This window comes from Panthera uncia, assembly GCF_023721935.1.
Source record: "Panthera uncia isolate 11264 chromosome B2 unlocalized genomic scaffold, Puncia_PCG_1.0 HiC_scaffold_24, whole genome shotgun sequence".
NCBI classification, from domain to species: domain Eukaryota; kingdom Metazoa; phylum Chordata; class Mammalia; order Carnivora; family Felidae; genus Panthera; species Panthera uncia.
In genome coordinates this window covers 18,572,070-18,599,698 of record NW_026057580.1, presented here as the reverse complement: position 1 = coordinate 18,599,698, position 27,629 = coordinate 18,572,070, and the positions used below count along the sequence as shown (strand labels likewise).

The window sequence follows — 27,629 nt, the reverse complement described above, 5'->3', positions numbered from 1 at the left end:
TATGCTTCTTCTGGGCTTAGTAAAAGAAGGAAAACATCATAATTTTGTTAATGAAACAACTAGCCCGGCAAAAATTGTAACAAAATGAAAACTACAGATTATTAATGCCAAATGTATAACTCAGAAATTAGCAAACAGATTCCAAGAGCACTAAAAATGTATAATGATCAAGTGGAGTTTACTTCAGGAATACAAGGGCAGTTCAATAATAGGAGTGCCATTAATATAAGTTAACAAATTATTAATAGAGCTAAGGAGAAAAACACTTTATCACTTGACGAGAAAAAAATTTGACAAAATTCAACAGTTTTTCATATTAAAAATACACAATCAATTATAAATTGGAAGTTACTACCTTAACCTGATTGTATATCTAAATTGACATTTACCCATATATACCTTAGCCCTAGGTAGTCAGCATCTTTGTTAATGGGAAAATACTAGCAGCCTCTTCTCTCTGCTGAAGTTAGGAAAAAGACAAGGATGGCTGCTGTGTACTATTTAATACAATATTACTCAATAAACTTAGATAAGAGAAAGCAAGTAGAAGCATAAAAATGTGAAACAAGGAAATAAAACTTTTTTCTACATAGGAATAGAATTACTTATTTGGAAAAGCAAAAAGAATTGAGGGAAACACTACTACAAATAATTAGTCAAAAATATCATTCAGCAATCAACAGCCTACATATATTCAAATAATAACCAGTTAGAGTAAATAGTGAAAAAATCGACTCCATTTACAATGGCGAACATAAAACATCTAGGCAGAAACTTAACAAGAAATCGGTAAAAGCTATTCCAGAAAACTATAACATATTCCTAAAAGGCCTAAAAAGTAGAGTTGAAGGAATGGAAAGTTATCTCTTCTTTCTAGGTAAGAAGCTCAAAACATCGCAAGGAAATTCATTCTTGTTAATTTATAAAGATGAAGCAAATAGAAAAAAAATGACATAATTTTGTTATTGCTTCTTTACTTTGATGGGCAAATCTATTTAAAGCTTTATTTGGGAAAATAAATAGGCAAGAGTAACTCGTTACCATAAAGGAGAAAGGCAATTTGGGGAGGAATACTAAACATACCATATATTAAACAGTAAAAAAAGAAAATTTGAGTAATTAAAACACTGTAATATTGATGCTTGATGAAAACCAATGGAGCAGGATAAAAAATTACACAGGGAAATTTAATGATAGATGTGGAATCTGAAATAAGTTGGGGCAACTAGATAAAGCATATGGAAAAGATTAAAATTTGTTTTATTCTTCATATTGCACACTGAAATTAATTCCAAAAGAAAGATCTAAAGGTTAAAAAAGGACAATCTGGAAGAAACCTTAGACGAAATCCATTAAGTGGGAAAAACTTCCCTATCTATGACTTGAAACATAGAAACTATTGAGAAAAGACTGACACATTTATGTGCCTACATGCAAAAACCATTTTGCATAGCAAAACAACAACAAGCAAGCAAACATCTAAGCAAAACAGAAAGGCATAAATATTTGCATCTTATAACATAGACAAAGGGCAATTATCCTGGCATAAAAATACTTCTGAAAACTGAGAAGGCCAAAAATTTAACAGAAAAATGGGTGAAACAGAAAACTCATAAAGGTGCAAATGGCATTAAATATATGAAAAGATGCTTACTGTTGCTCATAAGAGAAATACAAAAGAAAACTACAATGACATATGATATCCAAAAGTTTGAGAACACACTCTGTCGGCAAAGATGTGGGGAAACGGGCACTTTCATATATTCCTGAAGGCAATACAAAATTACATATGCATTAACCCAGTGACCAAGAAGTTACTTCTAAAAATTTATCTCACAGATAAACTGGCAAAACAAAACAAAACAAAAAAAGGAAAAAAAAATGTATGTTCAAGGCTATTCATTGCCACATTATTTGTATAGCAAAAGACTGGAAACAACCCAAATGTCCATTAATAAGGGACTGCTAAAAAAACATGGCGCATTCACACAAAAGAGTACGCTAAAAGCTGTAAAAAGGAACGGGAAAGATTATTTTATTTTTTAATTTATTTTGAGAGAGAAATAGAGAGCAAGTGGGGGAGGGGCAGAGAGAGAGGGAGACAGAATCTTTAGTAGGCTCTGTGCCCTCAGCACAGAGCCCAGTGCAGCGTTGGAACTCACAAACCGTGAGATAATGACATGAGCCAAAAAATCGACTGAGCCACTCAGGTGCCCCAAGATTTCCACATCCTATTATGGAGTGAGTGACAGAATATATAGTGTCATAAAAAAAAAATGCAACGTGAGAATAGTGTGCATAGAAGGTTTCCTTTTGTGTAGTAAAGGGGTAGGGTATGTGCTGTAAATACTCTAATATGACCCTAAAGACTGTAGTATGACCTTGCGTCTGGTATTCATGCCCTTGGGTGATACTCTTGAATGCTGGTGAGAACTTGTTTGCAGCCTGTATTATATGACAAAGGTGATGAGTTGTCACTTCTATGATTATATTATTTTTCTTTACCTTATTAATGTGTGGGGATCCTTTATGTTTTCTGGATTACACCTATACTTTTTATTCTCTTAATTTTATTCTTTTTGATGAACAGACGTTTTTAATTTTAAGGAAGTCCAACTTGTTAATCTTTTCTTTAATGGTTAGGTTTTGTGTGTGTGTGCATGTGTGTGTATTGATTGATTGAGTACCTGAGTGTATGCTTTTATTTTTATTTTATTTTTATTTTTTAAAAGTTTTATTTTTAAGTGATCTCTATACCCAATGTGGGGCTTGAACCAACAACTCTGAGATCAAGAGATGCACGCTTCACTGACTGAGCCAGCCAGGCACCCCTGTGTGTGTCCTTTTAAAGAAATCTTTGTATATGTGAAGGTTATGAATATATTCTCTTATATTTTATTCCAGAAGTTTATATTTTAACTTTCACATTTAAGTTCGTGAACCTTTTCAAACTAAGTTTTGTGTATGATATAGATTCCCATGTGCCAGAGCCATGAATGGAACGCATCATACTTTCCCGATAGAACTGAAACAATCTCCTAACTGGTTTCTTTGCCTCTAGTTTTGCCTCCTATAGAGTCAGTTCTTCATGTAGCAACCAGGGTGATTTTTAAAAACTGTGCTCAAACCTAATAATTTCCCATCACACTATAAATAAAATTAAAGAATCCCGCGACAAACAAGAATCCATGTTACCTGGTTCATGCACAAACCGTCTCCATATCTGACCTCATGTTCCGTCACTCTATCACTCATGCTGCTATACTCATACACACACTGGTCCCTTGCTGTTTCTTGAACTCTCCAAGGCCTTGTTTTTTTATTTTACTATTTTTTAAAATTTTTATTTGAGAGAGAGCGCGCGAGCAGGGAAGAAGGGCAGAAGGAAAGAGAATCTTAAGCAGGCTTCGTGCTAAGCATGGAGCACCATGTGGGGCTCGATTCCACAACCCCAGGCTCATGACCTGAACCAAAATCACATGGTGGAGGCTCAACCGACTGAGCCACCCAGGCGCCCCTCCAAGACCTTTAACCTAGTGTTTCCTGTTACTCAAAATGCCTATCTCCAGATATAACTCACTATACTACAGCACCTCCAATGCCATATCCCAGACAGGCCTCCTCGGAATCATTGTTCTAAGTGGTCTGTAAGAGTACTGTTTTTCTATTGCTGTGCTGCTTTATTTTTCCTCATGGTACATTTCATTACCTGACACTATACTTGTTTGTTTATTGGCTGACTCTGTAGTCTGGCAACGGGTCAGTGTGTATATGACTACAGCAGCATGAAAAAAAAAAAATTGGGTTCAAATCTTGATTCCATTATGTACCAGTGCTGTGATCTTTGAGACTCTCTGAGCCTCAGTTTCACTGTAAAATATCAGTGCCTTGCTGATATTTGTTAAATGAGTTATTAAATGCATGGAAAAATAAAAGTTGATGCCAATGATGTAGAAAGACATAAAAGGATGCAGAGAGAAGAGGGGGTTTGAAAATGTACTTCTCTCTTTCGTTTTAACTTTTAATTAAATTTGTATTGTGATACTGTGCTTCTGACATGTACCTTTGCTGTTATTCATTAACAAAATGCAAAAAAAAAAAAAAATTGGGTTCAAATCTTGATTCCATTTTGTACCAGGGATGTGATCTTTGAGAGTCTCTAAGCCTCAGTTCCTGTAAAATGGGAATTAAAAATACCTGCTTTGCTGTGTCATTATTGTCAGCATTATAAACTATCCATGTAAAATGCCTACTCAAAGGTATACATGTAGGATTCCAAAAATGGTAACTATAATTATTATTATTATATAATTTCCTCTTTCTAAATTAAATGAGGGTATTGTTAATTAAAAAAAAAAATCTCTTGGTATACTTCATAGTCACCAGTGGAATTTTTGCATATATGAAGAGCACAATAAATGTTTTTGAAAAAATGAACAGATGCAGACAGGCTCTTAAGAACTAAAATCCAACAAGAGTCTATTTTCTTCTTTCTCTCTGTATTTACATTGATTTAATCTGATTTACATAATATTAATCTGTCGTTGGGCTAATTCATTAGAAAAATCTCTGGAGGAAAAAAATCCCCATTTTACAGTCTCAGTCCTTACAAAATATTTTTGACTTTTTATTTCTTCTCTAACTTCAGAGCTAGACCTTTTTGATTCTTTGGTATGCACAATTGTATATTTTAATGATTTTTTTCAATAGGCAAAATACTTCTCCCTCTTCCCTTTTCACTTCTAAAACCTCACAAGCTGTTAAAATGTCCATCCCTTCTGCTCCATTTCCTCACCAAAATCCTATCACATACCATATGAATTTTTAACCCTAACACCTGTCTACCCACATGGTTCCAGAGGGGTAAATTAAAAACAACAACAACAATAAAGCTCATACATATCCCTACGCAACTAGTCTACAAAGTCTATAAAACAGTTTGTCAACAATGATTACCTAACCACAGGGACCAGAAGAATCCAAATTATAGGTATAAAGGTCACCCCTTTTCCACTTTCCTTAGTTCCTGACCAATGATTGTGTTACTCGTAAATTTGTATGGCTTCAAAACCCTTGGATTTATGGCTTTTGTCTCATTACCAGGTGCCAAGCAGTCCTCCAGGCTGCAGAGAAAGCTGTTCTGTGAGATCTGCTTCCGCTTTAGGGTGTGGTGGATAGCAGAAAAGAACAGGAAGGAAGTATGTGACTGCCAATTTTAATTTAATTCATTAATTACACAAATGCTTGATATTCACAATTTACTTAATCTTATATTGAATGTGGGTAGGGAAACCTTTCACAAAAGCTTCTGTATGAAGCTGTAGCCCTGTGAATATTTGGATTTCTATATACTGGAAGTCAGTTAATGCTTCTGAAGGGTACTTGGAATGATTGACAAGCTTCTTCCCCAAGCATCCTTTATGATCCTGTGCCTCCTCACATTAACCTCTTATTTATTTATTTGTTCGCTCATTCATTCATTCATTCATCTGATGATCCAGTTGGGAACCAAGGGGAATTATGTGTAAGAGCAGCCCACTGTGGCAAGGAGTATTACACTGTTCAGAACTGCTGGTGGTATATGGTGACATAGAAAACTAGACTGATTTTTAGTTGGTTTTATTGTTGTTTTAAGATTTTCAACAGACAACAGAATCTCTTACGGCTGGCACCCAGAGCGTACCATTTGCATCCCTTTCCTGACACACTACTGATAGCTTGGCACAGTTGATGTCTGAAGAGATACTGAGGTATGTTTTCGGGAGTTTGATTCGGTAATTAGAAGATGACTATTTTGATGGAAAGAAGAGAAAGATCTATCATAATCTTATTCTATGTTAAGTATTTTATTTAGGGAATTTCATTTAGCTGGGGTGGGGTTATTCCTCTTTTTTTCTTTTTTCTTCTTCTTGTTTGGACAAGTTTCATACTTAAGGATTTTGCTGGTAGGGCATAGGAGTCAATTTATGAATTATTTAAGCAGCCTGGTTTATACTTTACCCCCTGCTTTAAAGGTCACCAAGAAAGTAAAATAAAAACAATAAATTTGGCAGAAGGGCTTTTTATGTGAGAAGAATACTTTTTATCATTCAATATAATATTAACGAGGCCAAGTTGGGGATTCTAAATCAACAATATTGTAATTTATAGTCACAGAGCACAGCTCAGTTTCAATCTTGATTCTTTATTTTGAGAAAACATGCCCTCTTTTGTAAGGTGTTCTGGGGCTATAATGTGTGCAGATACCATTGATTCTATTATCAATTTGGAAAAACAACTCAAAAGCCATGTCTTGTCCAGTGATGTACCACATTTTGTTGTATCTAAAATGTCTTTGATTATTAAGATGACCCTTCATGTCATGTATCATAAAGAAAGAAAAAATATGCCAACTATGTATGATACAATGCTTCCTTATTTCTTAAATATTTATTTTATATGTATTGAAAACAGTTTTTGATATCTATTTAGACACAAATTTTACATTTTATCACACTTGGGCATGCAAATAAAGGAGAAATATAAGTAAAATGAATTGTTCAAGATGCTCTTAAACTTTTTTCATAGTCTATTCCATTTGGAGTCACTTTTAAACTTAGAGCTTCAATATCTGTATTTTTCTAAAAAATACTGTCTTGTGTGTTATTAAGAGTTTTGGTGACTTAGTCTTTCTTAAAATAATATCTTACTATTATTGTTAGGATTTTTTTTTTCAAGCTAGAGATACCCATTCTTCAAATTTTGATAATGGTGCTCTTTTCGTCTTATTGGAAAATGTTGAATAAGCAGAAGCAATGATAGCTGCATCATGACTGCTAACTTTCCAACGGGAATTGTAAGATAAATTGTACGATCTACTATAAAATGAATTCCAATTGCAAGTGTTTTAAAATCAATAAGATGTGCTATATCTTAGTTGATTAGAATCTCACCCAATTAGCTTACTGGTAAACCAGCAAAATAAGAAAATCTTTACGGTGGTAGTGTAGGGTAGTATAGGATACCGACTAAAGAGTATGAGACTTGAGATAAGAAAGGCCTACTTTTTCTCTATTATTGTGTAAACTTGGGCAATGACAATCTACCAGAGTTTCAGTTTCCCCATAAGTAAAGGGAAGATAATATTACCTCAACTTTATTATAAGGATTAAATGAGATACTGTATGTCACAGTACTCAGTGTGACTCTTAGAAAATAAGTATTCAATAAATGGTAGCAGTGATGATGAGGATGATGATTTGATCTGCAAGAGACACATTTGTTATGCAAAAACTCAATCTTAAGGTTATAGAACAAAAAAGCAAGAAGGGACTTTTTGCAAAGTTACCTTTGAGCATGTGTGTTAATCTTGGCCATTAATCAGAGTATCTGACTACATCAGACATAACAAAACTTGAACAACTTATTACCAGCAGATCCTCACTGCAAGAAATATTGTAGCAAGTTCTTCAGGCAGAAGGGAAATGGTATCAGATGGAAATATGGAAAAAGGAATGAAGAATATCAGGAATGATAGCAACATGAATGAACACAAATTATTTTCTTGTTATTTAAGTCACCTTAAAGTATGACTATTTTAATATAAATAATCACAATGTTGTATGGGGTTATAACATGTCAAAGTAAAATGTGTGACAGCCATAACATACGGTTGGGAATGGAAACATGTAAGAGGGATATTTGAAGTTTCTTACATTATATAAGGTGTATTATCACTTGAAAGTAGACTATGATAAGTTATGGATGTATAACGACATAAATATTTAAAGTCACACATAACATGATAAAATGTGGCAAAAAAAACAACAAAGAAGATAAAACAGAACTATAAAAAACCTCAAATAATCCAAAAGGAGGCCGGAAAAGAGGAAAATGGGAGAAAAACAGATTGGGGAATTAGAAAACAAAAAGCAAGATGACAGATTAAACCTATTAATAATCACATTAAATATAAATACGGTCAATTAAAAGGTAGAAATGGTCAGACTGAAAAAAATAAACAAGACCTAACAATATGCTGTATACAATAAAGACACTTCAAACATAAAGACACAGCCAATTTGCAAATGAAGGTTAGATGAAGATATAACATGGAAACAGTAATTAGAAAACAACAACCCTAAGTGGCTATATTAATATCAAAAGAAGTAGTTTTCAGAGCAAAGATTATTACCAGTGATAAAGAAATCATTTCATAACGATAAAGGAGTCTTCTCATTAAGAGGATATAACAATCCTACATGTTTATATACCTAATAACAGAACTATAAACACTGATAAAACTGAAAAAAAAATCACAGTTATAGAGATTTCACATTCCCCTTACAATAACTGACAAAACAAATAGAAAATCAGTATGATTAGAGAAGATTTGGACACTATCAACCAATTTGATCCAATCAATATTTGTTGAACAGTGTATCTAACAATAGAAGTATACTTTTTTTTTAAATTTTTTTTTTAACGTTTATTTATTTTTGAGACAGAGAGAGACAGAGCATGAACAGGGGAGGAGCAGAGAGGGAGGGAGACACAGAATCTGAAACAGGCTCCAGGCTCTGAGCTGTCAGCACAGAGCCTGATGCGGGGCTCGAACTCATGGACCGTGAGATCATGACCTGAGCCGAAGTCGGACGCTTAACCGACCAAGCCACCCAGGCGCCCCAGAAGTATACTTTTAAACTGCACACAAAATATTTACCAGGGTAGATCATAGGTGGGTCATAAAACACGTTCAAATAAATTTAGAAGTATTTGAGTCATACAAAATATGTTGTGACAAGAGTATTAAATTAGAAATTAATAACAGAAAATCTCTGGAATATAACCAAAGATTTGGAAATCAAATGACATACTTTAAAAAAAAAAATGTTTTATCGGGCGCCTGGGTGGCTCAGTCGGTTGAGCATCCATCTTCGGCTGAGGTCATGATCTCGCAGCTCTCCTGAGTTCGAGCCCCCGTCTGGCTCTGTGTTGACAGCTCAGAGCCTGGAGCCTGGTTTGGATTCTGTGTCTCCCTCTCTCTCTGCCCCTAACCCACTTGCATTCTGTTTCTGTCCCTCTCAAAAACATTTTTAATGTTTATTTATTTATTTTGAGAGAGAGAGAGTGAGAGAGAGAGACTGCAAGCAGGGGAGGGGCAGAAAGAGGGAGAAAGAGAATCCTAAGCAGGCTCAGCACTGTCAGTACACAGTTGGACACAGGGCTTGATCTCAGGAACCACAAGATCATGACCTGAACCGAAATCAAGAGTTAAACGCTTAACTGACTGAGACACACAGGTGCCCCTCAAACACCACACTGTTAAATAACCCATGGGTCAAAGAAGAAATCTAAAGGAAAATTGATATATTGTAGTGAGAGAAAACAAAAGCACCAAGTAAGGAATTTGTGAGATACTGTTAAAGCAGTACTTCAAGGAGTAATTATAGCATTAAACACTTATATTAGAAAAGAAGAAAGGTCTCTGCTTCTGATTCTGTGTCTCCCTCTCTGCCCCTCCCTAGCTCACGCTCGCACTCTCTCTGTCAAAAATATATAATAAAAAAAAAAAAAAGAAAAGAAAAGAAGAAAGGTCTCAAACCAATGACCTGAGCTTCCACCTTTAAAAAAATTAGAAAAAGTGAGGCAAATATTAAATACAAAGAAAAGGTAAATATTAAAGATCAGAGTGGAAATCAATGAAATACATTACAGAAACACAGTAAATAACTGAAATTAAGAGTTGCTTTTTTGAGATCAATATAATTGAGAAACATCTGTAGAGACTAATGAGAAGAAAACAGAAAAGACACAAATTACAAATATCAGAAATCTGAAAGATAATATCACTAAAGCTATACTATACAGATATTACCAGAACAATAAGGGGATATTATCAACAACTCTGTCAATAACTTTGACATCTTTGATGAAGCTGACAAATTCTTTGGAATGTACAAACTACCAAAGCTTAGTCAAGAAGAAATAGATAACCTGAATATCTCTATACTTAAAGAGATTGAATTTTGAAATTAAAAACTTTTCCACAAAGAAAACTGTAGGCCCAGATGACTTTACTGGTGAATGTTACTAAACATTTACTATCAATTCTAAGCACACTTTTCTATAAAATTGAAGAGAAGGAAATACTTCCCAACTCATTTCATGAGGCCAGCATTACCCTGATACCAAAACTAAACAAATATATAGGAAGTAAAGAAAACTACTGACCAAAATCTCTTGTGAACATAATGCAAGAATTCTAAACAAAATTTTAGTAAATTAAATTCAAGGATACATGAAAAGGATGATATATAATGAATAACAGGTCCAATTCCAGAATGCAAGGTTGGTTTAACATTTAAGATCAATCAATGGAATGCACCTTATTAACCAACAAAAGAGGAAATCCATTTGATTATCTCAATAGATACAGAACAATATTTAATAAAATCTAATATCAGTCAGAACTCTTGGTAGATTAGGAATAGAAGGAAACTTTCACAACCTAATAAGCTCATCTATATGCATCCTAGAGCTAACATCATTCTTAATTATGAAAGGCTAAATGCTTTTCCCTTAAGATCATCAGCTTTCACTTCTTCTATTCAACATTTTACTGAGAATACTAATGGTGGAATAAGCTAAGAAAAGGCTTCTTCCATCTTGGGACTTCACCATCCCCTAGAGATATGCTGCCCAAGATTGTTACTAGTCTGCATGTGGTTACTGAGCATTTGAAATGTGAGACACTGTTGAACTAAGATGTACTGGAAGTGTGAAATACATAGATTTTGAAAACTTAGAATTTTTAAAAAATGTAAAATATTAGTAGTTTTTAAATTACATGTGGAAATGTATATATTTTTACATATTTATACATATATTATATATAGATATACATATATATTAGGTTACATAAAAAACATTCTTAAAATTAATTTCACCTCTACTTTTAAACTTTGGGTGGCTACTAGAAAAGTTAAAATCCCATGTGACTTGTATTTCTGTTAGATTGCACTGTTCCAACGTTCTCTTGGATCTTCTATAGCTGGTTGGAAGATAAAAGAACCAGTGTAAACAATCATAAGTTTTTATGAGGCAGGCCTGAAAGATATATATCACTTCTGCTCAGAACTCAGTCTTCTGGCCAGAATGACCACATAAACTGTCTTTTCTGCATGTATTTGTGAACATATGTGTGAATAAATGTTTTGCTCTCCATGTCAGAGGCCAGCTCCTTAAATGTTAACATTTGGAATCTTTTCCTGCTGAGCCTTGAACAGTCACTTAAGCACATGGAGTCTCACTGAATACTTTTTGCCTGGTTTGAGCATCAGTGAAAACAAGGAGGCAGAGGTGAGTGCATCTGAATGGGGGGATACTGAAGATACTGACCTTACTAGAATGCGTGAATGTGCGTAGGTCAGGAGGTGGGGGTGGGGTAGGGAGGTGAGTGCAAAATGAGGAATAATTGGAAACCTGACAGTGGAAGAAAATTTATGGAAGGCAAGGAATGCCAGGCAGAGGAATATAGACTTGATGCTATAGAATATAAAGCGATTTCATGATTGTGGTGCAGGGGAGGTGGTGAGATCATTATTTAAGAAATTTGATGCTGTGTGCCTGATATATTGGAGTGGGGGAAAGCTTTGAATCAGTGAGGCCTAATGGGAGAAGGCTATTGATGATGTATTGAGGTCAAGTCAGGTTTATTCCTAATATGTATTAGGAAGGAGGCAGGAAGAGAAAGTGCTGTGTTGCTAACCTGCTAAACTTTGCGGCTTCTCCTTTCTAAACAAAGACATCAACTCTGTTTTTTTTTTTGACACGGTATACAGCAGACTTCTGTTTGTTTATTCTTCACATGCAAATTGCCTCTTGTTTTCCAGCCAGTCTGCTCATTTCAAAGCCGACCAGGATAGGTGGGAGGCTTATGGCTTTGTAGCCCCAAATAACAAGGAAATGCTAAAGTTTCTTCATTTTTAGAAAAATTCCATGTGGTGTGCCATGAAATCAAGCTGTGTCTGTTTGGTGTCAGTCTCTTTTGTCATACCAATTGTTTCAGAACCTTCTTTCTACTGTAACGGGTAGTAGAAGTCCATACTCGTTCATGACTGAGAATGGAGTCTTCTTGGGGCCCTACAATGCCCCCGTGGGTCAGTGGGAGTGTAACAGTCGTAACAGTTAGTAACACTTGGATGTTAACTCACCTGCATTGTCTTAAAAAGAGAGATCTTTAATCTTTTGATGATGTCTAGAATGGAGACAGTGGAAAATCTGCCACTAATTTAGCAGTGGCAATCCTATGTATATGTGTGTGTATGTGTGTATATGTATGTGTGCATGCAGGTGCATGTGTGTGCACATTACTAAAGGATTTTCTACACTCCACAGTGGTTATAAATGAAGGCTAAGTAAGTCTAAGAGGTTATAAATGTAGACTTAATGTCTAACTATTGTTTGCAATATTGGGATCAGACAACCCTGTATTAAAGCATACAAATCAACCTGTGTTGTATGTCTTTGTTTTGTCTTTAAAACATCTTTAATACATTTAAATAGTATTTTCTGCTGTTATAAATGTGTGGTATCTATTATGTCATTCTATCTTTGTATCAATCCTTTGAGGTAAGGAAAATACAATTTTTCTCATTTAACAGACTAAAGAAACCAGGATCCAAACAGAAAGCGGTTTACTCTGGTGTATACCATATGGTGATTGGTGGTGGAGCTGAGACTGTGGATGTGTATAATCTTGCTTCATCTCTAGGGGCAGATGAGAGGAAGCAGGTATAGTCAAATCCTAATTGGAATGTCATCCAGTTAATTGCGATGTGGGTGACTTGGTTTAGAATCATGGGGGATCACTGTTAAAAATCCATATTTCTGAGCCTAAGGAAGATGCTGAGTCACCATCCCCAGAAACAGTGCCGAGAATCTGTGCTACAGAAACTACCTCAGGTGATTTTATGTATACCTAAGTTTGAGAACTGGAAAGGAGGGTGCAGTTAGGCCTTGGAGCTTAAAAGTTCTAGATTTGAGGCACAGCTATTCTATTAAGCTATCTGCCAGTGAGCTTCAGTGTTCTTGTAATTAAAATATGGATAAAAACACATGCAATTATGGAAAATTTTTACCATACAAAAAGAAAAGTGGTGAAAAAAAGGGTATGTTAAAAAATGAGTGAGTAGAGGGACGCCTGGATGGCTCAGTCAGTTGAGTTTCTGACTCTTGATTTGAGCTCAGGTCATGCTCTCACAGTCGTGAGATCAAGTCCTTACAACCCTTTTATATTACCTGCATAAGACTAAACAATGAAAATAAAAATTAGTAAAAATAAATATACTTTGAAAAATAACAGAAATTTGGCTATAGACCATGCAAATGTATTTGGCTAACTTCAGAACCCATGTGAAAACCATGGGCTCCAAGTTGAGAAGGAAACATAAAACTTATGAACTTCAGAGTTTAAGTTGTTTCTAACACAATATAATTCAGCTTGGTTAAATTTTTTTTTTTTTTTTGAAAATTCAATTCCCCTGGCAATCCTAGAAGCAGGACATGAATAACTTTCAAAAGAAAAAAATCTTTGTTGTTTGCATAGCACAGCTTTCCATTCAGCTGGAAAAAATTACTAAAATTTCCCTTGAAAAGCAGTGATTGAAATGTTCTAAAAAATTCAAAGAACTTTTTTGAAACTATCAGCTTCAAAACAAAATTTCTCAAGGTTTTTATAAAACCAAAATACCAAAACCCTGATGGGTGCTCTCTCATCTCGGGCCTGTGTGTCATCAACTAATCTGATGCTCTGAATATTTTGGAAAAAGGAATTTTATGTACCATGGAGCCAGATTTTCCCAGTGTCTATCTTCATGCTGGGATTGGGCCAAAAAATGATGGAATCTTATTTATTTCTGTCAGGCAGAGAAGTTGATAAAAACAATAAACCTTTCTTGAACCCATATTTTGGGCCAGACACTGTAGCAAGTGCTTGGGAAATATGAAATGAATAAAACAAGATTCCTATCCTGTAAGCATCAGCAATTTCATATTTATAGTTTATAGAGAGGAAATTGAAATGCTGAGGAATTTATATCAGCAACTATCACTACTTTAGAATCCTTTTGGTACTCAAAGCATGGAGCTATCAACTTGATTTGGGGGATCTTTAAGAATGAAACATTTCCTGTAATATCCATTATACAAAGAGATGTTTGGTGAATGGTTTAGATTTGGTCACCCAGAGAATCAAGAATTTTGGATGCTTTTTGGTCCTGATGCTGATATCCCGTGTGAGTAAGGACCAGCCTTTTTGATATTTCGCCCGAACTTCAGAAAGAGAAATTACTTAGAGAACATTTAAATCATTTTGGGATGTATTTTTGCAGAACCAGATGGCTACCTTGATGTTCAAGAGACAGACCAATGAGGGGAATTGGTTTTATTGATTGATTGCATGATCGATGAAAGTTGAGAAAATTGATTTAGAAAACAAAGTACACAGAAGTGGGAGAAATATTACTTTGAATATTCTGAGTGAGAGAGCAACGCATTTGGAAAAAAGTTCTAATCAAAGGTGCTAGGTTAATCACTACCCTACTTGTTCTGCCTGTGAAAATTTTTTCAAGTATAAATTAATTCTTCAAATCTGCATTTCAGTGTCACCATGGCTCCTTTTATACCATACTTGTTAAGGGTAGCGAGTAAACATTTGCACAGCTAATGACAGACAAACCCAACTCAGAAACAGATAACACAACCTGGCCTTGAAACCAAGAGACAGAGTGGAGATGTGACGTGTCCATAAAATGCCATAGCTCTGTTTCTACTGCTGTTAAGGGATACGTGTGCCATAACTACTTTACAGGGGTACTGGAGAGACTTTAATAAATGAGGGAAAGTTCTTTGAAAAATGTGAGCATCACATGCAGACTTCGTCTATTACTGTGAAGTCCTTAAAAATTGGGATTACATTTAAAATTTCTCTGAAGTTGCATCGTTAATCTATGGTAGCTGTATTTCAAGGGGGGATTTTACCAACAGTGGAATCAACGAACTAAAAGCATTAAATAAAATTTTCCTCCCATAAAGCCAAATTTCAATTAGACCCTATGAAGAATTGTTCATTAATTGATTTCCAAACCAAGTTGGGCTTGGCTTCAAGGGTCTAAGCAGGTTCTATGAAACATTATTTCTTCAAGTTACTTTGGAATCAAGGTTCCAAAACTTTAGAAAACAATGGTATGCTTTCTTTAAAAATTCACAGTGAGAATAAAAATATTACTGACTCTGAGAAGTCCTGCAAAGAAAAAAGCCATTGTGTTTATTTTTGTTGAACTGCATTTCTTACAATTAGTTGAGAGGAAACCCCTCTCACTTTTGTCTGGCAGAGGGTAACATCTATTCATATCTGTTTTTTTTTTTTTTAAGTTGGATATAGGCTCATGCAGGGAGTTTTAAAAAGTTAATTAAGGTCAAATACTTTAGGCTTAGGAATTAATTACTTAAGCAACCTTGTATGGACATCTTTTTCTCAAATAATAATTACCACCATTCCACAGGGTTTATGGTATACAGAGCACACTCCCAGGAATACCGGTCTCAGGGAATGATAAACTCTGTCTATTCCAGAAATGGGGTTTGCTGAAGCTCTATGGAGACCCTCAGTGATGATTGCATTTGGTTTATAAATAGTATCCATCAGAAGCAGCTTCTGTCTAGGAACCCTACCAATCATCTTTTTTTTTCTCCCCCTCAAATTTAAAACACAGCTAGTTTGGGATAAGACCTTTATTGAGCTTATCCACTGGAGTGGAAATAATGGTTTTTGTTTGTTTGTTTGTTTCTTCTCAAAGCAATCATCCTATTTTCAGTTACCTGTTGAATCAATGCTAACCACAGTAGGAGGCAGATCAAGGGGCAGAATGTTAATTTCTTTGGTTATTTGTAAATACAACATTCTTTTTACATTTTCCTCTCCATTAGTTTTTGCCTACCGGATACTTTTGAAGCCTTGTTATCTTGTCTTTCATTCATTCAACAGATATTTGAGCACCTATTTTATGCTTGGAACCATGCTAACTGGTGATATAAAAGATAAATAAGATGTGATCCCTGCCTGGAAGGCCTGTGGATACAACAGTGAATAAGAACAATATTTGCTTTGCTCTCAGGGAGCTTCTTGTCTGCTTTTAGGGTTCTGGTCCATCTGCCTGGCTTCTCTCCCATTGCAAGCTCTAACACTTTTATCCATTCCTCAACTGTGATTTACATAATTGATTTCTGACTTTCAAATATTTTGTGCTGCACAGTTGGTTGCTGACGCCCAGCTTGGCATTGACAACTAATTTCTCAGACTTTCTCTAAACCCAGGGTACTCTGAAACAGGCCAATGGGGGCCTCAGTCTTGCCTCAAGGCTTTCAATCTGTCCTGGCTGCACAACTACCACAAGTGGAATGAGGAAATGTTTAAAGGTTATATAACTCCATCAAACAAGTTTTTGGAATCTATCTTCTTCATCTTGTCAAACAGGCTGAATATCTATCTAAGATGATTTAGGAGTGCCAATGTGAAATTTTTGGTGGGTTTTTGAGCACAGAAAATATTTTGATGTTTCCTTAGTCTTTTAAATTAATACTAAATTTATTACAGTATTAAACTCAAAATCTTATTTTACTGAAGCTTTTTGATTTTCATATGTAGTAAATTTTAGCAATTATTTTCAAGAGGGCTTTTGATCAATGTTCAATCGACTTAGAACAGAATAAACATTTGATAATCAGTTCATTTTCAAAGTTCATTAGTTTAATATCCTTAAACATTTAAAACTGTATTTATAAATTCAGTATATTCACCTTTCATTTATAAATACTTCAAATATTTAACCAAGCATGTAAAACAATTTAAGTGTGAGTGCCAATATATCTAACAATTAAAATTTATAAATATAGTGAACCATATTTTTTAATCATTTCAAGAATGTTTACAAACATTATTAAATAAACATACTTTTCAACTTGAAATCAGAAAGCTGAAGTCAATTATTTATATTTTGCATGTTTGATTATATGTCCACTTTTACATATTCAATCACGGGGCTGAATCTTAAAGATATTTATCTAACCTACACATAGTTTACATACCAAATCAACAGATTAATCTTTACATAAATTATTAACAGCGTTTTGATTTACTTAATAAATCTTCTTGAATAAAAAAATTTCTCAGAGTTATAAGACATTTATACACCTGTGAACAATTTTAGCTTTCTGAGAAAGTTGTGGCTATAACTCCGGGAAACTTAGGACCAGGGAATTTTGGCCAGGACACAAAACCTAGGATTACAGATATACAAGGTAATTCTAATTACAATGTGGACGGATGTGTTGAATTCTTGTTTGTGGCCTTTGCAACTCTCACGTACAATAACGAAGTTAGTCTTAACATTCATAATCCTGGGTACAAGTCATACCATTAATTTGTTACGGTACCTGCTCTGGATCACTTGGCAGAAGAACCAAGCGGCACTCGGCACTTGGAGATCTTGGAAGGCAGGAGGTTTATTTCACACCAGTAGCACCGAAAAGATCACTCTCCAGAGGTCTGAGACCGGAGGGTAAGCAGAGGGAACACTTTATAGTCTGTTAACTTCCGCATTCTGCATTAGTAGTAATTTGGGACGTGCGCACAAGCGCGCGCCCGGGGCAAGCTGGGTAGGAAGAAGAACCCGGAAGGGGAGTGTTCGTTCGGTCAGGGACTGGAATTTCCCGATCAGTCCTGTTGACCATCTTATAACAGATTTTTCCGTATCAAATTGATTTTCTGTGTGAATTGAATAAAGAGAAGTCTGGAACTTCCTCTGCTGCTGGTCTGAACTTGAACCCTGGTAAAACAAATCTGGTTCCAAAGATACCATTAATGTTGTTCCATTGGATAGTTCACACCCTGGTATAAATCTCTTTTAATTTTTTTAAAAAATGTAATTGTGATACAATACATATAAAATTTATGATATTAACCACTTTTAAGTGTACAGTTCAATGGCACTGAGTGCATTCACTTTGTTTTGCTACTTTCTGTTTCCCTGAGTTTGACTACTCTAGGTATCCCATACAAGTGAAATCATACAGTATTTGTACTTTTGTTACAGACTTGTTTCACTTAGCACAGTCTCCTCAAAGTTTGTCCATGTTGTATATCATTTATCTGTCAATAGACACTGGAGTTGCTTTTGTCTTTTGGCTATTGTGAATGATGCTTTTATGAACATGGATATACAAATATCATTTTGAATTGGTTTTCAATTTTTTGTGTATACACCCAGAAGTAGACTCATTGAATCGTGTAGTAATTCTATTTTTAATTTTTAAACAAACGCTATAGAAGTTAAAACTACTGCCTTTAATTTTATGTCCTGATTGGGTAGAGAGAACTCTGCTCATCCACTGTATCCCCCCACCAGAGTTAGCTGCTGTTTTTTTTTTTGTTTTTTTTTTTTTTTTGTAACTAATTGTTGTACTGGTTGATTGAATGAATTTAATAATACTTATTATTTTTTTCTGAGTTTATGACCATATTGACTGCATCCTGAACACCTCTCATGGCTTGCCTTCATTCAGAAGTGGGAAAAAAGCACAGAGCTTTGTTGCTTAAAGTATAGTCCATGGACCAGCAGCATGGATATTAGCTACAAGCTTTTTAGAAATGCAGAGTCTCAGGCCCCACCTCAGACCGACTGAATCAGAATCTGCATTTTAGCAATATCTCCAGGTGATCCTTATGCAAATTAAAATACATCCATGTGGAACACCAACTTAAATGATTTCTTATGGCTCTTTTATTTTGGAAAATCTGTAAACCTTAGAGCGAGCACAGATATTGTAACCTAGTATTTGCTAAACATTTTTTTCCTGCTGTTGAGTCAGTATCAGATCTCAATGGATTAAAACTACAAGAAAAACTTTTGGTCATGGGTCATAGCACCAGTGAGCTCCAGAACATTCTAGAATTTGGGCTTTCTGGGAAATCAATTATTTAGATGATATTAGGCTAGGATTCAGGGACTTGAATACACACAGATGTGAGGGTAGAATATCTGACAGAGTAAAGACATTACCAAGACATAGTCAGTTTCTCAAGGGCAGGAATCATGTCTTATTTAAATTTGTATTCTCAGAGCCTACTAGTGTATGTGGCACATAATTGGTGTTGAATAAATATTTGTCCAATTCAGTATTTGCAGAGCTAACAAAAACCATGACTGATTATCTAGATATGGGGGTCTGTAGTCACAAGAGTTGAATGGAACAGTTATGGAGTCTGTCATAAGTGGCACCATTAACCCTTCTGAAGACTAAGACCTTTCTGAGGGTAGATATTTAGGCATTTATATCTAGCTTTACTTTGACCTAAAGTAGCTCTTCCATGGGAGTCTGGAGAATTTTAAGTTCTGACAGTGTGAAGTTAGACTCTAAATAGAAAAAAGTAGTCTTTGGTCTTTAGGAAATCACTTTTTAAAACAGACCAAATGGTTGCAGAGAAAGGTGACCTAGCTTTGAGAAAACCCAATACATAAATATCAGAACTGCCAAAAGAGATCAATGTTACTGTCATGAAACTGCCTTAAATTTCCATCCCCAAACCTCATTTTAAAATAGTTTTATTTTAAAATGTTCTTTTCTTTAGGAAGAACATATACTCTTTCAGGAAACAGCTCTGGGAACTCTGTACTAGGTCGGGTTGGGAACTCAAGTTATTACTAGAGAGTTTTTGAAAGAAGATCTATTGGACATACAATTCAAGGTCACCTAGCTACTAATTCTAATAAAAGAAAAACATAGCTAGTGCTTGTAATGTTTCCTTTTAATAAGAAAAAAAAAGTAATGTTTTTGTTAAAAGTTCTAGTGTTAGATGTAAAAAGTAAGCTTAGACAGTAAGCAGTGAGACTTCTGAGCAAAGAGGGGGCTAGGTTTGGAAAAGAAGAGTCTCTTTAATTGACTCAAGTAGTAAGTGGGACAGAAGAGAATCCATCTGTCCAGTAACCTGGAAACAGGCTGAATAAAGACTTGCTCCAACAGTATGACTGAGTATGACTGAGTATCAAGGAAGTGTTAATACATTAAAGACTATTGATTCCAGCCCTCCCAGTTCTTGAAGTCTCGACACTTCAATGGCTTTTAAACTACAAGGTAGGGAATTTGACTTCAAGTTAGCATTCAGGATAAATGATAAAGGAAAGTTAATGATCAATAAAAAAGGTAATAGGTATAGGGATTTCCTTTTTCAAATTTTTCTCTAAAATGTGATATTGAAATGCATTAATTCAGCTAATAGTCACTGAATACCCAAATACTGTGCTAAAGGCTAAGGAAGAATAAAATAGGGGATTAATATTTAAAAACTACAACTTAAGTCAATGAGGAAGAGCTATATTTGTGCTAAAGACAGAGCATTTCCCACATATGGCTAGGGAAGATCACTTCCTCCTGGGATGAAGGTGGAAGGGTGAAAGAGGTGACACTGAAATTGAGCATTCATTGAAGGATTTTTATAGCAAGATAGGAGAGGTGGCATTTTATATCCAAATTTAAGCATTTTAGATACAAAGCATAAGTGAGCAAAAGCTTATAGGAAGCATTCATTTAGTCCCTCTAGGTACCAGGTGTTATATTCCTATACTAGTTTTTAAAAAAGGAATGTGATACAGAAGTGTAATGAGAAAAAACTATGAAAGAAGTAGTGAGGAGATCAGATTTGACTTACCAAATCCTTCTTTAACTGGGAAAATGTGGAAGCTGAGCCTGAGAAAGAAATTGGGGACTAATGATAGAGGTCCTTGAATGCTAGACTAAATCTGATTATTAAAGTAGCTAAATAGAAAAAGCATGAAAAGTTATATTTCAGTGAGTTACATGGAAAACATTCCTAGTTTTAATTTGAATCTCAAAGCAAATATTGGAGGGACCACCACCTGGTGGCAGAGTACTTACATTGCATCACCTGTTATTAATAACTGAATAAACATTTTGAAGTTTCGAACTGCTAATCTTTATTCATAAAATGATAAAGAACATGGTAAAAAAAATGAGATGACTATTCATGTGTAAGTCTTATCCACCAGATTCCTTTCTAAAAAGAGAAATCCCTCAGAACATCTAAAATGAATTTTTCCTAAAAATTTCAATATATTTGAAAATAGAAAAATATTCCTAAAAAATATTTCCTGTTTATCCAAGTTACTTTGATAATTAATTATAATTCCACCAACTGTCTAATGACAACATTAGGAGAGAGATTTAGCAATTTTATTTTAGGGTATCTTAATCCTAAAATATGCTTTGATTGTATTCTTTAGATATATCTTGATTTGGTGGTAGTTACATATGTGATAAAATTTCATAGAACTACACATACACACATAAAACTGGTAAAATCTGAATAAACTCTGTGGTTGTACCAGTGTCAGTTTCTGGTTTTAATATTGTGCTATAGTTATATGAGATGTTAGAACTGGGAGAAACTCAGTGAGAGTTACATGTGAGTCTTCTGTATGATTTTTATGTAACTTACATAATTATTTAAAAATGAAAGTTAGGGGTGCTTGGGAGGCTCAGTCAGTTAAGTATCCAACACTTGATTTCAGCTCAGGTCACGATCACATGGTTCAGGTTCAAGCCCCACATCGGTCTCCATGCTAGCAGTGTGGAACCTGCTTGGATTCTCTCTCTCTCTCTCTCTCTCTCTCTCTCTCTCTCTCTCTCTCTCTCCTCCTCCCCTGCTCATGCTCTCTCTTGCAAAATAAATAAACTTAAAAAAAATTTAAGAATGAAAAATTAATTATAAATATCATTTTGCTCCACTTCTACAAATTCCAACTGCAGAAATGAGGTATAAAAAGATTTACAAATGACCATTTGTAATGATAAATTCTATCGAAGAAGGAAGGTATTTTGGAAATTAAAGGACATCATGTATGAGCATTATGTTAATTTCCTTTCTTAAAAATATACTCACCCAGATTGATGCATTTTGTTCTACTTATAGACTTCTTTTGTCTCCATCAAATAAGTTTATACATTGAATGACATATTAACATAGTAGAAAAATTAGAGCAAATCAGACAATAAAAAGATTAAAGTAAATGGAATTATTATCTCTCAGACCCACTCAAATAGTATAGTTTTTTCATCGATCCATTCATCCATTCAACATTTATGAGCAAGTGTCTGCTCTGGATGCTCTTTGATAATATAGATTAGTGAATGGTAGAGCCTGTGGTGCCCTTTCTAATTTGCACAAAGGCTCCCTAAAGGCTGGCATTGGTTCAAAAGGTAGATATATACAAAGAACCTACATTAATAACTATCTCAAAACATTGTTGTGTTAAATGAGTTTTTCTATATGTCTAGCATACGGTAGGCACTATAGTAGTGTTAGCTGTTATTGTTGTTGTTATTAGTACTAGTATAATTATTAAACTAGAATTTGTCATAAGTATTTGACCCCAAGAAAAGTAGCAGGGCCTGATGATCACAGAACATGGAATCATAGAACTTTTGCTTTTCATTCAACAAATAATTTTGAGTGCTTTAACATGCCAAGCACTGTTCTTGGCAATGGGACTGGGAAAAAAACAGATGCTCCCTCCCACTGTTGCCATAATATAGCTTACATTTATGTGTATTTTGAAAGAACTCACCAAGATTAATTAATCAAATTTATTGTATTTAATGGCTTTAAGTTGTGCTAGATGGCAAGGGAGGAGCTAGGAGATTAGAAATAAAAAGTTTAAAACTGTATCTATTCTTGAGAGTTATGGTATTAACAAAGGAAACATGCTTTCATAAAGAAATATCAAGACAAAATGATAAGTGTCCAAACACATGGCACAGATAAAAAGTTTAGAGGGGAAGTGAATCATAGAGGCCCGTGGTAACCAAGTGCGTTTTTATGGAACAAAGAGGACCTGAGCTGGGGCTTCAGGAATTTATATATCATATCCTGCTCTGAAATGCCTTTTGGATATGTCTTTGTGTGGCACAGAGTAGTTAGCTGCTTTCTAAATCTGACTGCTCTCCCTCTTCAGAACATAGCAAAAATTATACATAATACTTCCAGTTCTGTTCTATGGAAACTCCCCTTTGATGCTCCATTTGCCTTGTTTTCTCCAAATATTGGCTGAATGGTGATGCTAAGGGTAACCATGGAAGCCACATGTCAAATTCAGCAGAGACCCCATGAGTCTGCATCCCTGAATGACTATATGGAGCCAAATTTTTCCCTCCCTCTCTCCCCCCTGCCCCCAGCTCCTGGTCTTTACTTGAATGAAAAATCAACTTTCTCATCTGTTTCTAGATTTGCCTATTACAGCAAACAGCTTTAACACACTATGTAACATGACCAGACTGACTTTGATTTTTTCTTTTTCTTTTTTTTTTTTTTTTAGCATTTTTGACCGTGTAAAAGTCAATATAATACAACCAGCAAACTCTGAATGAGCTAAAAATATCCAATCTACACTGAGGTTATGGTGTGGGGTGGGGGTGGGTTTCCTGTATGGTCATTAATAGATTCCAATCAATTCAGAATTCAAGAGTATGTGTGTGAATCTCTCATTCTACAGATATAGCGGTAAATGAGAGAAAAGGTGACACTAAGTGGCTTGCCTAATAACTAGTGTGTGAAAGTGCCTGTGTGGACACACAAGAGTGTGTGTGACTCCTGACTCCTAGGCTGGTTCACGTCCCATTATTTTAAATAAATTGTTAAATCTCATCTAAATTATGCTTTAAATCATATACCAGTAGTAAAAGTAGGAAAAAAAAGCGCAATTTGGTTATCACCTTTTAAAAAATGATTGTACAGGGGCACCTGGGAGGCTCAGTTGGTTAAGTGTCTGACATCGGCTCAGGTCATGATCTCATGGTTCATGAGTTGGAGCCCCACGTCAGGCTCTGTGCTGACAGCTCAGAGCCTGGAACCTGCTTCAGACCTGTGTCTCCCTCTCTCTCTGCCCCTCCCCTACTCACACTCTGTCTCTCAAAAATGAATAAATGTTAAAAAATTTAAAAATAAAATAAAAAATAAAAAAATGACTGTACGTAGGACTTAGTTGTCACCTGTATTTTATCTTCCCTGGCTATAATCCAGATTCCATTAAAATCCTTGATGAAATTTGTCAAATAAAGATTACCAGTTTATAAATACAAATGTTCACAAGTTTTCCTTTTGGTGTGAATCTAGCTCTCTTCTTTGACTTTATAGGCCTTAGGCAGTCATGTGGATGGTTTTTTATATACCACAGCTTATGACATGGCTGAATAAAGAGTTTTTAGGGGTGCCTGGGTGGCTCAGTCGGTTGAGCATCCAACTTTGGCTCAGGTCATGATTTCAGGGCTTGTGAATTTGAGTCCCCTGGGCTTTGTGCTGACAGCCTAGAGCCTGGAGCCTGCTTCAGATCATGTGTCTCCCTCCCTCTCTGCCCCTCCCCGACTTGCATTCTGTGTCTCTGTCTCTCTCTCTCAAAAAATAAACATTAAAAATAAAAATAGTGTTTAGTGGCTGATGGGCCATAGTGTGGCTTCACATGCAAGGAACCAATCAGGTGCTAAATGACCATAACTGGGCAGGTTGTTATAGCTGGATCACAAGGGGCCAGATAAGAACAGTGATAACATGAGCTCACTCTGGACTTTACATTAGGACTCTTTATGTTCCCATTGCTTAATATCAATATTGACTCTTGACCTTTGGAAGTTTGAGCCTGTAAGCAAGGGAAGAAGAGTTTGAATTTTGGGCAGAGAAATATGAGACAAAAAAGAGGCAAGTTTAAGCATCGACTCTTGATCTCAGCTCAGGTCATGATCTCATGGTTTGTGAGTTCGAGCCCTGCATTGGGCTCTGCGCCATCAGCGAGAGCCTGCTTAGGATTCTGTGTCTTCTTTTTGCCCCTCCCCAGCTTGCGCTCTCTCTTTCTCTAAAAGAAAAAAAAAAAAAAAGCTTTAAAAAAAAGAAGCACTTCCAGACAAAAAGGGGAGAATGTGTCAATCATGTAAGATGGTCTGAAAGACCCAGATGTGCTGAAACCTGCCTCTTTTTTGTCTCAAATTTCTCTGCCCAAAATTGAAACTCTTCTCCCCTTGCTTACAAGTTCAGTGTCTTCCAAAGGTCAAGAGTCAATATTGATATTAAACAAAGGGAACAGAAAGAGTCCTAATGTAAAGTCCCAAGTGGGCTTATGTTATCACTGTTCTTATCTGGCCCCTTGTGATCCAGCTATGACAACCTGCCCAGTTATGGTCATTTAGCCCCTGATTGGTTTCTTACATGTGAATTGGACTGCACCACCCAGACACCCCCGGAAGTGCTTCTTTATTTAAACATGGCCCCAGTGTCTTCTGTCTTAAAATGCCTCAGGCAGCCTCCTGGTGCTTACCACAGGCTGTGTTCTTACAGTGACTGTACAGAAAGAGAAGGCAGAATAAACCTACCCATATATACCCCAGCCCAGGCCCTTTGCCTGGTCTGTGTTGTGAATGGAGGTCGAAGGGGGACATGGAGATAGATAGATAGACAGGTAGATAGATAATAAATAAATAAATAAAATGACTGGGGCAGTGATAATACTCTGAAAACCAACTCTTTTCTCTTAGATATGAACAAAGTTAAGGAGAGATTCTAAAATCTCTTGAGTCCTTGTCAGTGTCCTTGGGAACAGCTGAGAAGTCTCCATAATGGTAAAAGAAACCATGATGAAAACTTGAGAGATTATTTGGAGGTACAGATCCTAACTAAGGAGTTTAGTTTTTGCGTTCTGCTAGGAACACAGTGGAAGGTAATATGACTTTAGGCTATGGAAGAACTCATGTGTTTGGATGTCAGATGGGTGCCTGAGACACAGTTCCAGGTCTTGCTGACTTTCAGTGTGTCACCTAGAGAGTTGATGGACAGACAGATGCACCATATTCCTCATGTTTTTGTTCTGAGAAATAGTACTGCCAGGACCACATCCTGTTACAGTGTTGCATCTAAGAGGTTGTATGTCACTGCAGCATTAATTAGAAGGTGCCCCTTCCAGTGGCCAGAGTCCTATTTGCTATGATCGTGCTGTCACATCCAGCCAAGGATCTAGCCCTGACACATGGACCACAAAAGGAGGGATGCTTTTTTTTTCACCCAAGTGGAAAAGATGCCTGTGGTAAGCTCTTCCATGTTAGAAATTCACTCTTGCATATCTTATGTCTCTCAATGATACCTCCAAGGATTTCATTTCTTTAGACCTTAAGAGATCTTTGAGGAGATAAAGAGTGAGGATTATCAGGCAGTCACTTGAAGAACAATAGACAAAGGCAGAGGCATCAGAACACACACCAGTGCCTGCACACATCAATGCCTTTGTTATGATATCAGATCACGGTAATTTTCAAATGTTGTAATTTGGCAAATTGGATCTTCAAATAGGTGAATAAGTTCACCTTAAAAAAAATAGTACTTTCACACAGAGACTGATTGCTCTTTTTTTGTAGTTTCTCTTCTCTGAGTGTTTGTTGTGTGTGTTTAACGCTCTACCCTTTGTTTTCCCAGCCCCATAGAAAGTGTGCTACTCTCTGCTGGTTTCTTATGATAGCTTTGCTCACTGAGGCAGAGCAGCCCGCAAAACTGTTCAATATATCTGATTGGCAGCTATCCTCAAGTGTAGCTGACAGACCCCGAGAACACACTCCCTCCTCCTTGTTTCTAAGGTATGGCTGCAGTTAATGAGAATTTATTAACATTTTCCTGTTTACCTTTTATGTTCTCAAAGACAGTCATGTATTTTTCAAACATAGAATGATTTTTCTTCCTTTATTAGTGAAATTAACCAAATTATGAATAATTTACTTGCTAAATTATCTTAAGTTTCACCTTTGGCTTTTAAATAGAAATATGCATATGTGCTACATTTTCAAGGCAAAGGAAATATGTAACATTAATTTCAGCACAAATTATAAAAAGTATAATGTTGGCACTGTGATGACTGACTTGCTATAGTTAAGCTGATCTTCATAGTTCATTTAGAGAGAATAAACTAATATTTAGTGCTTAATGAAAGATAATCTGAAAATTACTCACCTTTTGTAATATCAGAAAATATTAAATCCTATATGTATCAAATCAATGAGATTGTTAATGCTGATGATACTTTTTTCCTTGCTCACATATCAACTTTCTCTTTCAATAGATTCTTCCTGTTACCTCTAAAATTCTATTTCCCACTAAAAGTACATTATTGAACATTCCATTTCTTTCCTTTAGCAGCAGATCTACCTCTTTCTCTTCAAATGTAAACTTTACAAAGTGTTGTCTACATTGTTTCCTTCTTTTTTTTTTTAATTTTTTTTTTTAACGCTTATTTATTTTTGAGACAGAGAGAGACAGAGCATGAACGGGGAAGGAGCAGAGAGAGAGGGAGACACAGAATTGGAAGTAGGCTCCAGGCTCCAAGCCATCAGCCCAGAGCCCGACGCGGGGCTCGAACTCAGGGACCACGAGATCGTGACCTGAGTTGAAGTCGGACCTTTAACCGACTGAGCCACCCAGGCGCCCCCATTGTTTCCTTCTTAATGAAACTAACAAACACTTATTTAACAGTTACTTCTACCATATA

The 27,629-nt window shown here is 35.7% G+C and overlaps 1 long non-coding RNA gene and 1 other non-coding gene across 2 annotated transcripts in view; both read left to right on the top strand.

Annotated features, from left to right (window-relative positions):
* LOC125938559 (uncharacterized) overlaps positions 1–27,629 on the top strand; it is a 65,098-nt gene that overhangs the window by 25,000 nt on the left and 12,469 nt on the right. Inside the window, exons 3-5 of the long non-coding RNA XR_007462733.1 lie at positions 5,104–5,198; positions 5,636–5,750; positions 26,567–26,724. This is a non-coding gene — a long non-coding RNA (uncharacterized LOC125938559). The remainder of the gene's footprint in view (positions 1–5,103; positions 5,199–5,635; positions 5,751–26,566; positions 26,725–27,629) is intronic.
* Positions 25,402–25,532, top strand: LOC125939228 (small nucleolar RNA SNORA51). Its single transcript, XR_007462980.1, has one exon. It is a non-coding gene; the product is annotated as a small nucleolar RNA SNORA51 (small nucleolar RNA).